Here is a 13,107-nt window from a genome sequence, read left to right as displayed (position 1 = left end):
ACTGGACTCTCATGTAATGACACTGTAAAATGCTAAAAAAACCCCCCTGACTTAGCTAGAGACTACACATGCTATTTCCCCAAATAAAGGCTGTTCAATACTCCCTTTTTTGAAAGTATTTACATTCAACTTCATTTTGAGGGTGGTTTGGCAGTAAGAACTGCAGCACACAATTCCTCCGTCCACTGTAGCCATATAATTGTTATAATTCAGCTTTCTAGGCAGGCCTTCTTAGATATCTACAGAGATGCTTTAAGGAGGGGTAGCAGCAAATGCCCTGTTACAAGAGAAACAAGCCAGCACTCCCCTACAAGACACTTTTGTTCATTTCCTTTCACAAAACTACACCAGCTGTGCTGCCTCTTTGTGCAGAATAACAAACTACCCTAATTCACAGCACTAATACTCATCAATCTGCCACAAGTGCCTGCTGCCCCCACAAATAGTAACCCTGCAAGGAGCCAGCACCTTTCACTTCAAGCTCCCACGTGCCCACCCAAGCTCCCAGTCGTGGCTGGTGTTGTGGCATCTCCAACTTGGCTGCTGATGCTCATCTGCTGCTGAATCACTACTGTTATATTTAAGCCACAGCCTTGCCTCCAACTGTATGATTTCTCTATCAGTAAGGGCTGTTTGGGGTTACAAGAAAAACAGTACTGCAGTTTCAAACTGAGGCATCTCAGAGACAAAAATCAACAGGGAAGCTTGGAGGCAAAGAAAAAAAAAAAAAGGATGCATACCACTGAATTACTGTATTTTGGACATAAGAGGATTCATAATAGGTAACATGGAAAACCATTGCGAAAAACTAGGAATATATAAGATCTTGTAATCCTGAGAGCAGAGAGAAGGTTCTAGCTGCCTTTTAAATCAATTTAATGACTCATTTTCCAAGTACCAATTTCTGATCATTTCTTTTCGCTACTGTATCAAGGCACACTTTTTTCTTGCATCTTCCTTATAACCGGCTTTAGGAAAGGACAAATCACTGGAACAGGGGCCAGGGGCACACAAAGGATCCTTGGGAAAGCTGCTCTAACTTTTATTTTTATACATTTGTACCAGTTGGTAATTCATCTTTGACAAAGCTGTGGATGGCTGAGATTTTGTTGCAAGGAAACCACGCTCTTTTTAGTAATAAGAACAATCAAATGCCATGATTTGTAGGAAGTAACTTTTTTCCTTGACCTTTTTATTACTGGCAAAATGTCAGTAGATTATTAAAGTGCAGAGAGCACAATCTATGATAAATAACCTTGTGTTGCCACATACCAGACCAAAACGCCCCCTCCTCTCTGTCCAGACACATACCTTAGTTTTCCAAAACGGCTCTGATTTATAAAGAATTATAGATAACCAACAGAGTCTGAATGCCAAGTGCAATACCGTGGGTGAACAGGGCTTGCTCAATTCCTGGAATAATAAACAAGGAGGAGGAAGGAACAAAAAAAGCAAGAGCCAGAATGCAGCCTTACTTCTATATGTGGTAGCTGCGCGCAAACTTTATCTTTACCTGAAATACAGCATCATTAGAAATTGGCAAGGGCCCAGCAAAAAACCACAAGACTGTCTCCAGGTCTTAAATCAACTGCAATGAGAGATTCAAGGTGTTCAACCTACTTAACTAATCAAAGACACTTAAAACATCACCTGATCATAGATTGCAATTACTTAGAGGGAAAAGATGTCAGAAAGCTGGAAAAATGAAGCTACAAAGAAGCCAGATTGGAGAGAAAGTACACACATTTTACTGTAAAGATAATTACCCTTTGCACACGTTGCTGAAGAGCACAAAAGAATCATCAACAGAAATTAAAATGCATTGCATGCCTAAGATACTGTAATTGAATCAGAAGTTACTAGACATGAGGTAAGAATTCCAGGCCAGAATCCCATGGCTTGCAGATGCAAAGTCAGTTGAGATCACTATGACTGTTACTTCTGGCTTTAAAATCCAGGATGCAAAGAAAAGCTGAATTGTCCAAAAAGCATACTCCAGCCTCCTACCTGAGCCCACTTACTCACCAGATAAGCACCTTAGGAGATCACCATGCCAAGTGCTGCAGAGTCTTTCTCCAGGCTGCCCAAGTGCTGTACCTTGCTGCCCCTACGCAAGTAGCAGGGCAGCCTGTGATGGGCAGTTCGTGTTGCTTGTTAAACATTTCTAGCCTCCAAACACAGCATTTATTCTCCACTTAATTCTTCTAAGGTCCATTTCCAAATCAGCCTGAAGAAAAAATTGTTTTACTGACTTCAGTAAAATAAACCTTTTTATTATTTCATATGCCGTTTCATTTTCTGGTACTCAAAACTAAACGGTACAGATATTTACAGTACTAGGAGTCTCATATGCAGCTCATCTAAGATAGCCTCACTGAGACAACGGCGTAGAGCGCAGTAGGATTGCCCATTAAAAATACTACGATATAATTCAAGGCTTCCTGTGGGCACTGCCTATGCATGCAGCTTAGCTCGTTTTCACAACGTTATTAAGAGCTACACTACTTAACTCACCATTTAATTTTGATGTTAAATGAAAGCAAAGAGCATAACAAAAAAAGTGGCAGTAGAAAAAAAAAAGATGGTCCTGAAGATTTCCCACTAGCTTTAAGCAGAGAGTAAACAGGCATACTCTGGCTGGGACAGGGCGGGCAGACAAGGCCAAATAAACCCCAGAAGAGACAAGAAAATAACCCCCCCTCTCCCTACCCTCGTAACAGAGTCTTGTAGGCCAGCAGCACAGGAAAATAAATTAAAACCCAATCCCAACACTTACTTTCTGTTCATTATTTTTCCAGTGCAGACAGAGGCACAGGGGTGCAAGCAATCTCCCCACAGCTACACGACGCCTGTGATGGAAGCAGGAACTACCACCGATCTCCTGAATCCAAAGCCAAATGCCTCAACCACAAAATTATCCTACTTTCATTGCCTCAACCTGTCTGAAACCAGAAGTACCAAATTACTGGGGGAGGGAATGAGGAAGGGAAGGAAAGAAAACGTAACATTTATGGGGAATATTTCTGACCCACCTAGAAGCAGACACTGCTTACATTGGTGTAAGTCTCCCATATTGCAGTCCAAGGAATTTGGAACAAGGATATGAACTTTTAGTGCTCAAAATACTCAGCTTTCTGAAGTTCAAGTAGGGCTGACACTGACCTTCTAGTGAATCAAGCAAAACGCCTGGATTGCTCAAGAGATTAAATAATTCACACACTGCCTTTCCCTGGGTGTTCACATCCAGCCCAGATCACAAGTGTCACGTACAGTCACGCGTACTCTTGATGATAGACTTTGAGAGGTAAGAGAATGGCCTGAGCACAATTCCCAGAAGACAAATGCTCGTATGGGACAAGTCCCTGTGGAGGAGCTTGGCAGCAGTCTTAGCAGGACAGCAAGAGTAGCCAGTGAAGGGAATACTGCAGAGAAGTGGCGTCTTGGACCCCAGGGTACAGACAAGGGGACACACTTTGGTTTCCCCTTGCCAATTTCAACTTCTGAAGAGCCGGTGAAATCCTGACCCAAATAAAACACTTTTATCCGCATGGAGAGGCAGGGTGTGCTTACAGCGGCTCCACATTAAAAGCATAAAGATGACATTCTCATTTGCACCAAACATGCCAAAACAAAGAGCTGGTCAGATTTCACACAGGATACACAGCTCTGAACACCTTGTGATTTGCTCAGGCACTCAGACTGTCCGCACAAGCTGCCCACAGCTGCAGCCGGGGAAAAGCAGCAGAGGCAGGTGCTGGCGGATGGCGCAGGGAGATGGTGTGCACCCACTCAACCAGCCTGGGGACCTGAGCTGTTGCAACTTGCTACAAGCAGAAAACAGCAGCAAATTACACCTTGCTATCTAACGTAGGTGAAGCACAGAGGGGAGCCGTGGGGAGCCTTTGGGGAGCCGTGCTACAATCCAGTGCCTTCAGAGCTGACTCCTGCAATAGCATTTTCCGCGCAGTGCCCCTGCTTACGTAGCTCCAGGCTTGGCTTGAAGGTGCAATCTGCTGCTTCACTCTATTTCCACAGCCATTTTCACTTGGAGTGCCTGCTGTTTCCTTTCAAAAACTGCTGCGTCCCTGAGGTACAAAGGGCAGAATGCTCTTCTAGCAATAGAGAGGGGAAACTAAATTATTAAGGACCACATTGATGCAGAGTTTCTTTCTGGCTGGAGCAAAACTAAATCTCTTCTTTCTTCCCCCGTTGTGGCTATGGTAATAATGCACAACTACTCATTATCCTCTTCTTAACTAGAAAAGCCCCTTTCAATTTAGCACTTAATATAATTATGGCAAATTAAATAGTGTCTAGAAAAAAGTCTTACTTTTTCAGAGCTATTATCTCACCTCTATGAAACTCTATCAGTTAAAAGTGAATCTAGCTATTAAACTATAAGGGTTTGTATCTATTCAGTGAGCAGAAGTGAGATGTTCAGCTGAAAACTGTTCAAATTCCATTTCCAAATTCAATACCACATCTCCAAGGGAAAACAAGAGAATCTCATTAATGACAGCACAACGTTCCTTTCGCATTGCGGAGACAGTACTTGAGCATCAATTCTCTGTTCACTTTCATTCACCTCAATGAAGTTTCTTTTTCCTCATATAAGGAAAAATTTGCATTTTATAAAATAACAAAAGCAACTTACTGCCTCTGTGTGCTTTCAGCAAAAGTTCTCTCCAGCTAGCGATGTATTGTTAATGTGATTTCTCTGAGAGACGCACAGGACAAAAAGCACTTGGCTGCCATGCAGTCAATGAGAAAATACACAGACTTCAAGAGGGTCAGGTTGTCAAACACAACAGAAGAGATCAAACTAAAGAGGGCAGGAGGAAATCAGGTAAGAAGCCATGTGCATTTACATGCCACCTAATAAATACATGGTGATAAGTGTTAAGACCTTGGAAGATCCAGTTCTGCAAACGCTGACTCACGCAAACAAGTCCCTATTTAGAGCAATCCCACTGCAGCCAAAGTGATTTCATTTGTGAGGACAAAGTGCAGACGTGGATTTCATACCTGTTCACATCTCTACCATGGAAGGATGTGAAAATCCAAAACACAGATCTTTCCTAGAAGGTCAGTCTGTTTAAAGCAATTAATTTCCACACTGCTACTCACCAAAAAATAAAAAATAAATAGACAAAGCATCTACAAGGGGTATCCAAGAGAGGCTCTTGGGAAATGGTTATTCTATGCTCTCATAAATAAATCGAACACTGGCTTGGTAATACTTGAACTGATACTAAAGCATTATTTTTAACACAATGTAAGCGTACCAGCCATTGGGAATAAAATATTAAGCAGGAAATATCTTTATTATATTGTTGTTCAACAATTGGGAGAACATTAGCAATAATTAGCAGCGGGCACTAGAACTGCTCTCTGCTATCTGTGCATCTTGTGGGTAACAGTAAGGCTTATATTAAGACAATGATGTCAGCTGACGACAGCTTTATAGCAGAGAACAGCATATTGTGCGTTTCTGGGAAAAGGAATCTTTAGCACTGTGGGGATTATTGTGGTTAAATTGCTTCTGAGTCACAGTCGGTTGTTGCTCAATGTTTCCCACTTGGTCCCTGCCTACCTTTTATTTCCTCGTGAGGATACACCTGTTCAGAGAAGAGAATAAAACTGGCACTGTTGCACCCGCTCTTGTAGCTAATTTAGAGGAGTTATTCAGTATCTTTCTTACACAATGGGGTTATTTTTATTTATATTACAGAGCAGCCCAGCAGAAGCCAACGCCACATTGCACTAAACATTGTGTGAACTTACAATAAAAGATAGAACTTGACACCAAAGAACTTGTAATCCCAGTAGACATAAGAAGATGAAAAAGGCACGGGAAGGCCAGGCTGATGTTAACACAACCTGGTCATGTACCTTCTTGGGACGCTCAGGAATAGGAGACCCTACACCACGCTTCTCAGATACGCTTGTGGCAAGGGGAGCCTCCCAGCTTCTCAGCACACCTCACTCTCTTGGAAAAAAAAGCTTTCAGCACCTACACAGAGGGTTTCCACATGCCAGAACTTGAATACCAGCTTGGAAAAAATGAGGTTAGATGCCTGACAGTCTGGGCCTGGTTTACACAGCCTCCAGCCCTGTCCACAACTAGAGCTCCCCAAGTCTACTGCAATGCATAGATGTATGAATAAAAGAGTGCAGGTATGCTAACGTGCCTTCCGTGACCTGGAGTCCAGAGAGAAATTCAGGTGGTAACAGCAGAGTGATTACAGGCAATAAGGCCTGGGTGGATCAGTCAAAAAAATATAGGGCCTGGTTTACATTTGCTGAACCTGAATGAAAAAAAAAAAAAAATCCATTCATATTCATTCTTATCAAACTACATCTCCTCTTCAGTGAGAGATGTTACAAAGACAGCACAAGACGAGGAGGCTGGGCCAAATTAACTGACATTAAAATTGAAAGAAGAAAATCTATTTTAAACCAATCTCAAAAATACAAAGTCTGTGTATTTCATGCCTACCACACCTATGTCCTGCTTTAGATTGACAATAACAGAGCGCTCCATGGAAAGCAATTTAAATTACTGCCTTGCCCACTAGTGCTGTAATTTGTATGGTGCATTCAATGTTCACAGAAAGCCTTCATAATCCAAGTAAGGATTTACAACTTTATGGAAAAAAACAAATAATATTGCTCAGACCTGAACTGTCTTTGGCCCACATATGAAAGAAAAGGTCATGAAATAATCTGCAAATCCTGATTTTTTGCCTTAGTAAGGTAAGGGGAAAAAAACCATTCACTGTATCAGCAACTGTTAGGCTTGCAGCATTGCACGAGGTTCTTTTCAACGCAACACAGCAAGAAAAGGCAGAAAGATTCATCTTATGAAATGGAAATCTCATCTATTTGCATCCATGCCAGGAGCCTACCAGAACAACCCCCCCAGCCCAGCATTAATTCCAGTGGCAATTTCACATTCAGCTTCTAGGGATTTTACAGATGAGCCAGCGGCAGCTCCCTCAGTGAACTGTGCAATGTTTGATACAGTGTCAAAAAGCCTCGGTCACCTCCTACAACTGCATAAAAGTGATTATCTCCTGATGCTGAAAGTCAGAGCAAAAAGAAAAAAGGCAAAAAGAAAAGATTAAAAAAAAATAAAATCAAATTCTTCTTTTCATTCTGCCAAAATTACCCACAGTGAGTAATAGTTACTCGTACCACGCAATGCAGCAGAGTTCCCTTCCTCTCCTCACTGGGACATGGCAATTTTTTGCTGTGAGGAGAGAATTCCCTGTCATTATAATCTAAGAAAAAGAGCAAAACAATTGAAAAGTGCAACGCTAGGGTAGGCTTTGCCCTCTTAACTAGTATCAAACAACACAGGTAACAAAAGCCAAACTGTCTGCAGCACTGAAGGTGGGAAGGAGGCAACAACACACGAACAATTGTCTGGAACAAACTGCATTAGCATGGAAATTAAAGTGCCTTTTAGAGCAATCTCATGTTTTTGCAGTGAGAAAACTAAAGGAGAGCTAGCAGGACACTGTTTTTGTGCTCGAAGTGCCAAACTGGGGTGCAGAAGGACCAAGTTCACATTCAAGCTTTCCACTCAACACAGAGCTAGACGTTTCAATGCCTCTCTTCCACATCTTATAGAGATAAGCGACAAGCCTGCTTTTATCTTAGCCTCTGCTGATCAATTCAGACAGCATACCCTTCGGGACTCTACTACAGTAGCATCCCGTTTTGGGAATACACACAAAATAGCTATTACATTAGTCCTTGGGGGTACAATGTCGCATTGATTGATTCACTGACAGATTAGACAGGATGAAGCAGGCAGACTCAGTGTTGGTTTTCCCCCCCCACGCACACAAGGGTAGCTGCACATGTCCCAGTTTATTAAGGACATGCATATTTCTCTTTTGCCTTTAGTTGCTTAATTTTACACTGATACTATAATTATGTAAATGGTAACCGAGTTGCCAAAACACCCAAATTCACACAGCCCTATTAGCCGATTCCCAAAAAGTCAAAGCTTGGCTTAGAGTTTAACAAAACACATTCAAAAATTATTATCTGCCAGCACGATAAGGTTTATTGATATCAGCCCACAGCACAGACCTCAGTGACACATTTCAAAAAGGAAGCCTAGGTATACACCTAGCTCTCTATTAAACAAGGAGGAGAAAAGCACCTTTTCAATCTAGAATTTGATTTACAGATCTGTAAATCCTTTAATCCAAAAGGAGCACAAAGGAAATAATGGCACAACTTCAACTGTAGCTCTACAAACACAATACAAAACTATCTGAGATTAGAGAACAAGGGATATGCCCATGTTTTTTTATCCAGGTTACAAGGGGGAAAAAAAAAACAAACCAAACAACCAAAACCAAACACACAGGGGACTGGACTATTTAACCTAAAAAAAAAAAAATCCACTTCTACATCACTCTCCTTTTGTGATGGGAAGAAACCATTTAAGGGTAACTCTTACTAGCCTGCTGTCCATTGCTTCCAATTTTGCAGAATATTCCCCTTTAATCCCTTGATCTTTTCGCATTACACAGATATATACACAGTACCTAGAGCCTGATGCAAGCAAGATACCCCTACACCTTGAAACAGTATTCTAATAATTAAAAAATGTGGAAATTATTGAAGCAGTCTTGGCTTTTGAATCCCTTAGTGAAAAAAGGCTCCCGGTCAGCAGGCATTATTTTGGCAAGTTTTTGCTATTTCCTGGCTCACCTGAACTCACATTCCAAGCTTGGGAGAGAGCATCCATGAATTAATTTTGCTCCCACCATCTCCAGAGTAGCAATGGACAGAAGCATTTCAACAAGGAGTCTCAGAGCTGCTACTAATTTGCAGGCTGTCTTAAAATATACAGTATACTAAAACGTGCTGTGTCCAATTAGTATCACAGCAGATGCATGTGGGTAAATTTTGCACACAGGAAAACCGCTCCTGAAGAGTAACCCATCACCACAGCGGGGGCGAGACATGAAGGCAGCAGGCAGGTACAGCAGGAAGATGAGATTGCAAAACCAGGGCAGAGTGTAGGCAGGTGTGAGGGGAACCACTTGGGATTTGGGATGAAGTCCTCAGCAGCTTATCCTCTGGAGCAATCAAGCAGCAGACGGGAAGGTCTGGGTAGGATGTATGCTGCTCCTTAGTGCTCCACAGAGGCTCAGCAGCTGCTTGTCAAAAGGGTGTTTTTCAGGGTGGTTCTCCTTCTTCCTTCATTGCATGGCCATAAAGAGCCACTGTGGTGAGGAGAAACTGTAATTTAGACATAGCCCTGTACAATTAAATGCACCACAACCACACTGCTCCATAAGGAGGGCTGCAAGCTCCACACGCAGAGGAGTTTGCTCAGTCTCAGAAGCTCAATGCTCTGGAAAGCAGAACAGAAACACCAGCAATGACAGTCAGGAGCCTGCACGAGGAGTAAGCAAGGCCAGCTCCACACCGATACAGGCTGGCGTAGCAGGTCACTGTCATTCTTGCCCAAACACAGATGTATTTGGCATTTGGATCAACTGTTTCCATTCCCTGAGCTGCTTCTTGTGTTTCCTTTACCTTAGTAACCACAGCAGGCATGCACAAACACCTACAATGTGCTGCCAGAGACGTCTCACGTTGAGGAGTGGAGGCGTGAGGAGCAGCATTTCTGGCTGAGAAAACGCTGCGCTATTAATGCTCCAAAGGCAGGGAGGTCAGGAGAAGAAACACTAAATGCAGCTTTCCCCCCACCAAATAAAACAGGAGATCAAATAGCACAAACCTGTGCAGTTGCAGAGGGAGGTCTGTGCTCCACACCTCAGAAGCAGCAGAACCCTGCTGACACACTTCAGGGCAGTCTCATTTTTGGCCTCTTAAACTCATGATCCAGCCCTAAAAGATCTTTGCCACTGGCAACCTGACAATCTTACAATTGCCTCCAGCAGATAACCGGTCCCTTGGACATGAAGTGAGTCTAACCCAATTCAGATCAGCTTAACTAAAATTTTTATCATCTATGAACATAATATGAATCATTTGAGTCTAAGTTTTGCTCTGAACACAGCACACTGACTTCAAACACTGCCCAGTTCCCACAGATTACAGGAATGGCTCTTCCCTAGAGATATCTCAGATTCCAAACTGCAGTGCCATGTCAGACACAGAGCCCTTCCCCCCCTGCCCCAAGAAAGCACATACCTAACATAATGGAAACTGAACCACCTGTACTGTACAAGCCCCCCTCCCACTCACCTGATGAATCAGCGTTACAATAAAGCACATGGAAATTAAATTAAGTACCATGAAAAGATTACAGCAGTAAATCCGCCTTTCAGTTACATTCGTGTAGCACCATGATTAAATCATTCCCTAGGTTCACATTGTCCACTTCAGACCAAAACAGGCTGTGGGCAGGACTAAGGCCTGCATTTTTTCCCTTGAATCAGAGAGTTGCCGTCCCTACCTTGGATCAATAGCGGTACAAAGTAAACACTGGTGCTGCACTGGACTCCCTCACCGCCCCACATCTTTTTGGCCCAGCTCAACTGCCACCTTCCTCACCAAGATGGGGTGAGCATACTCTCAGGGCCACCTACCATCCCACCGTGAGCTGCCCTGCAGAGAACACCCATTCTCCACTTTCGGCAAGAAAACTTACCACGCACAGAGGGGAAGCTGCCGCAAAGCATGACTTGAGGCTTATCTCCTTCCCTCCCCACTCACAACTCTTTGGAAACTTGCTGCCAAGGAGGAAAGGTGGCAGCTGGGGACACATCCAATGCAGTGGCTGCTCTATGCTGTACAGACATTGCTGAATACTATTATCTTGTGCATCAGTGCAAAGAGATGGAAGGAATATTTTGACAACAAAGATACTGCTGCAGCTGGATGAAATGAGGAGGTGACTACACAGCTTAAAGAAGTTTCCTCCTCACTTATGTTAAACAACTGTTTCACACTACAGCACTTTAGGTTTGCGTAGCTCTCAAAAAACATGGTTTCTGATCCAGCGCACAGTTGTATGTGCTTATATATTTATTTTGCCGGGAATGCTGCCTCACTTCACTTAGTGCAAGCTAAAAGCATTGCCAAACTCAGGTCTACCTGGTTTTTAGACAGCAATGCAAACGGTCTCCAGTATGGTATCTGTATGAGCGCCTATAGGAAAGGTAATTAATATCCCCACTTACTTACACGTAGCAATTAGCATCACTGCAGACAGTCTCATGACTATTTCCTCACCATCCTGGAAGAAGTACATTAAAAATGGGCTCCACCGACCAGATAAGCCCACACATCTAAAGAAACGATGTCACCTTGACAGCCTGCAATCCCCCACGCCACGCTGGCTACACACTGGCCGTCCAGCCCTGCCACGCAGAGATGCCAGTGGGTGTGGGGGAAGCACCCCACAGCTCCCATCGCCAAACCCCAAACCGCAACAGGCACGCACAGAAATGGCAAAACACCCTCGCTACACACATCCTGGGCACAAAGCATGGGCAGAGGCTGCAGGGTTACCTTTCCCGGAGCTGCCAATGCTCAGCCTCTAACCGAAATCACTCTGCTCATAAAACGACTCTGGGGTACCACGTTATGCTTAAAAATAGGCAGTCTGGCTGCGCGGGGGTCAGAGAGAAGGGCTGGCTTTGGGGGCGGAATGGATTTATTGGGGTGATTGAGGGGGGGCCTGTATTTGCTTTTAGAGGGTATTTTGGAGAGGATGGCTTTTGGGGTATTGTGGGGGGGCGTGCGGGGGGGAACTGGCTCTCTGCGGGTAAGCGGCTGGGAGACAGCCGACCCACAGCCCGGAGAAGGGGGCAGCCCGGCGCGTCTTACCTGGTCGGGGCGGCCGCCTTCAGCACGCCGCGCCCCGCCGCCGCCGCCGCGCCGCCCGCATCGCCGCCGCCAGGACACGCGTGGGATGGGGTGGAGGGGACACGCGTGGGCCCCGCGGAGCCTCTCCCCCAGCGGCACGGAAAGCGCGGAGCGGCGGGCCGCGGCCGGACAGCTGCTCGGGGGAGGCGGCGGCGGCAGGAAATACCAAAAGACTGATCCAACCACGCTAGGGAGGGAGGGAAGAGAAGGGGGAATAGAGGAAAAAATAGAAGGGGAGGAAAAAAAAAAGGGGGGAGGAAAAAAAGAAAGGAAACGTGCAAAATCCGGGCGGGATCGGCGCGGCGCGGAGCGGGCGCGGTGCTCGGCTGCCCTTGGGAGCACCCCCGGGACCGCCCCGGCCTCTCCCCACCGGCCCGGCCGGGGCTCGGCTCCGTTTGGTTTGTTATTTCTCCCCCCGGAGTTTGTTTCTTTCTTCTGCCTGACACAGGGAGAGGCTGAAGCCAAGGCAGTGCAAATGAAGAAAAAACCCCAACAAAACAAACAAAAAAACCCTCCAAAACACCCCAAACCCCTAAAAAAAAAATCATGCAGACCACCCCCCAGGCAAGCAACTACCCATCCTTGGGGTTCACTGATGCCATGTGTAAGGTGATGGAGAAAAGTCAACCTGGGGAAATCGCCACGCTGAAGCCCTCCAGCTGCAGGAGCACTTTGTCTCAGCATCCAGCCATATGCCTCCTCCGACGCCGTGACTCAAAGGCGCCTATGCAATATGCAGCCCTGACACGAAGCCAGGCACGCTCCCAGCTTCGCCTGTGCATCCAGAGTGAAAAATCAATCCCATGGCAAGCACAGACCCCTAAGCTCCTCCAGATGAGGAGGACAGTCCAATCATCGCATCCTTGGCCACAGCCTGCCTGCCCCTCGGGGGAGGCATGACTTTACAGGCAGTACAATATCTAGTAAAACATCACAAGCATAAAACGACCCAGCCACACGCATTTCACTGCTGCTTCCTCTCCCCTCCACCCTGCGGGTCCCATGGTTCAACGTGGGACGAAGAACAGGAAGCCAAGCGGGACTTTACATCTCCTTCTTCACCATGGGAAAAGGTAATGACAAAAGTCCACCCAGACTCAGAGTAGCAGAGTTAAAAGTCACCCAAACTTTCTGAAACCAAAATCACATGAGGGGATAATGTGACCAGCATGCATGTCTGACTTTCATCGTCGAGTCTGAGTCACCCACAGACAGCCGAGCCCTTGGTGCAAAGAAGTG

General features: G+C 45.1%; 1 protein-coding gene across 4 annotated transcripts in view; it reads right to left on the bottom strand.

Moving 5' to 3' along the window:
• The window catches only part of OSBPL5 (oxysterol binding protein like 5), a 140,940-nt gene extending 128,170 nt beyond the window's left edge, over positions 1-12,770 (bottom strand). The window contains exon 1 of one of the 4 annotated variants that reach the window (XM_054199326.1): positions 12,497-12,770. The gene's annotated coding sequence lies outside the window, so the exon portion shown is untranslated. Of the gene's footprint in view, positions 1-2,025; positions 2,048-11,829; positions 12,046-12,496 lie in introns of those variants that run through there. The other 3 variants (XM_054199330.1, XM_054199328.1, XM_054199327.1) reach the window with 3 other exon arrangements.
• Between the last annotated feature and the right edge of the window lie 337 nt (positions 12,771-13,107).

This window comes from Rissa tridactyla, chromosome 4, assembly GCF_028500815.1.
Source record: "Rissa tridactyla isolate bRisTri1 chromosome 4, bRisTri1.patW.cur.20221130, whole genome shotgun sequence".
In the NCBI taxonomy this organism is placed as follows: domain Eukaryota; kingdom Metazoa; phylum Chordata; class Aves; order Charadriiformes; family Laridae; genus Rissa; species Rissa tridactyla.
The sequence above is the reverse complement of the archived record's forward strand: the minus strand, read 5'-3'. Positions and strand labels throughout refer to the sequence as shown.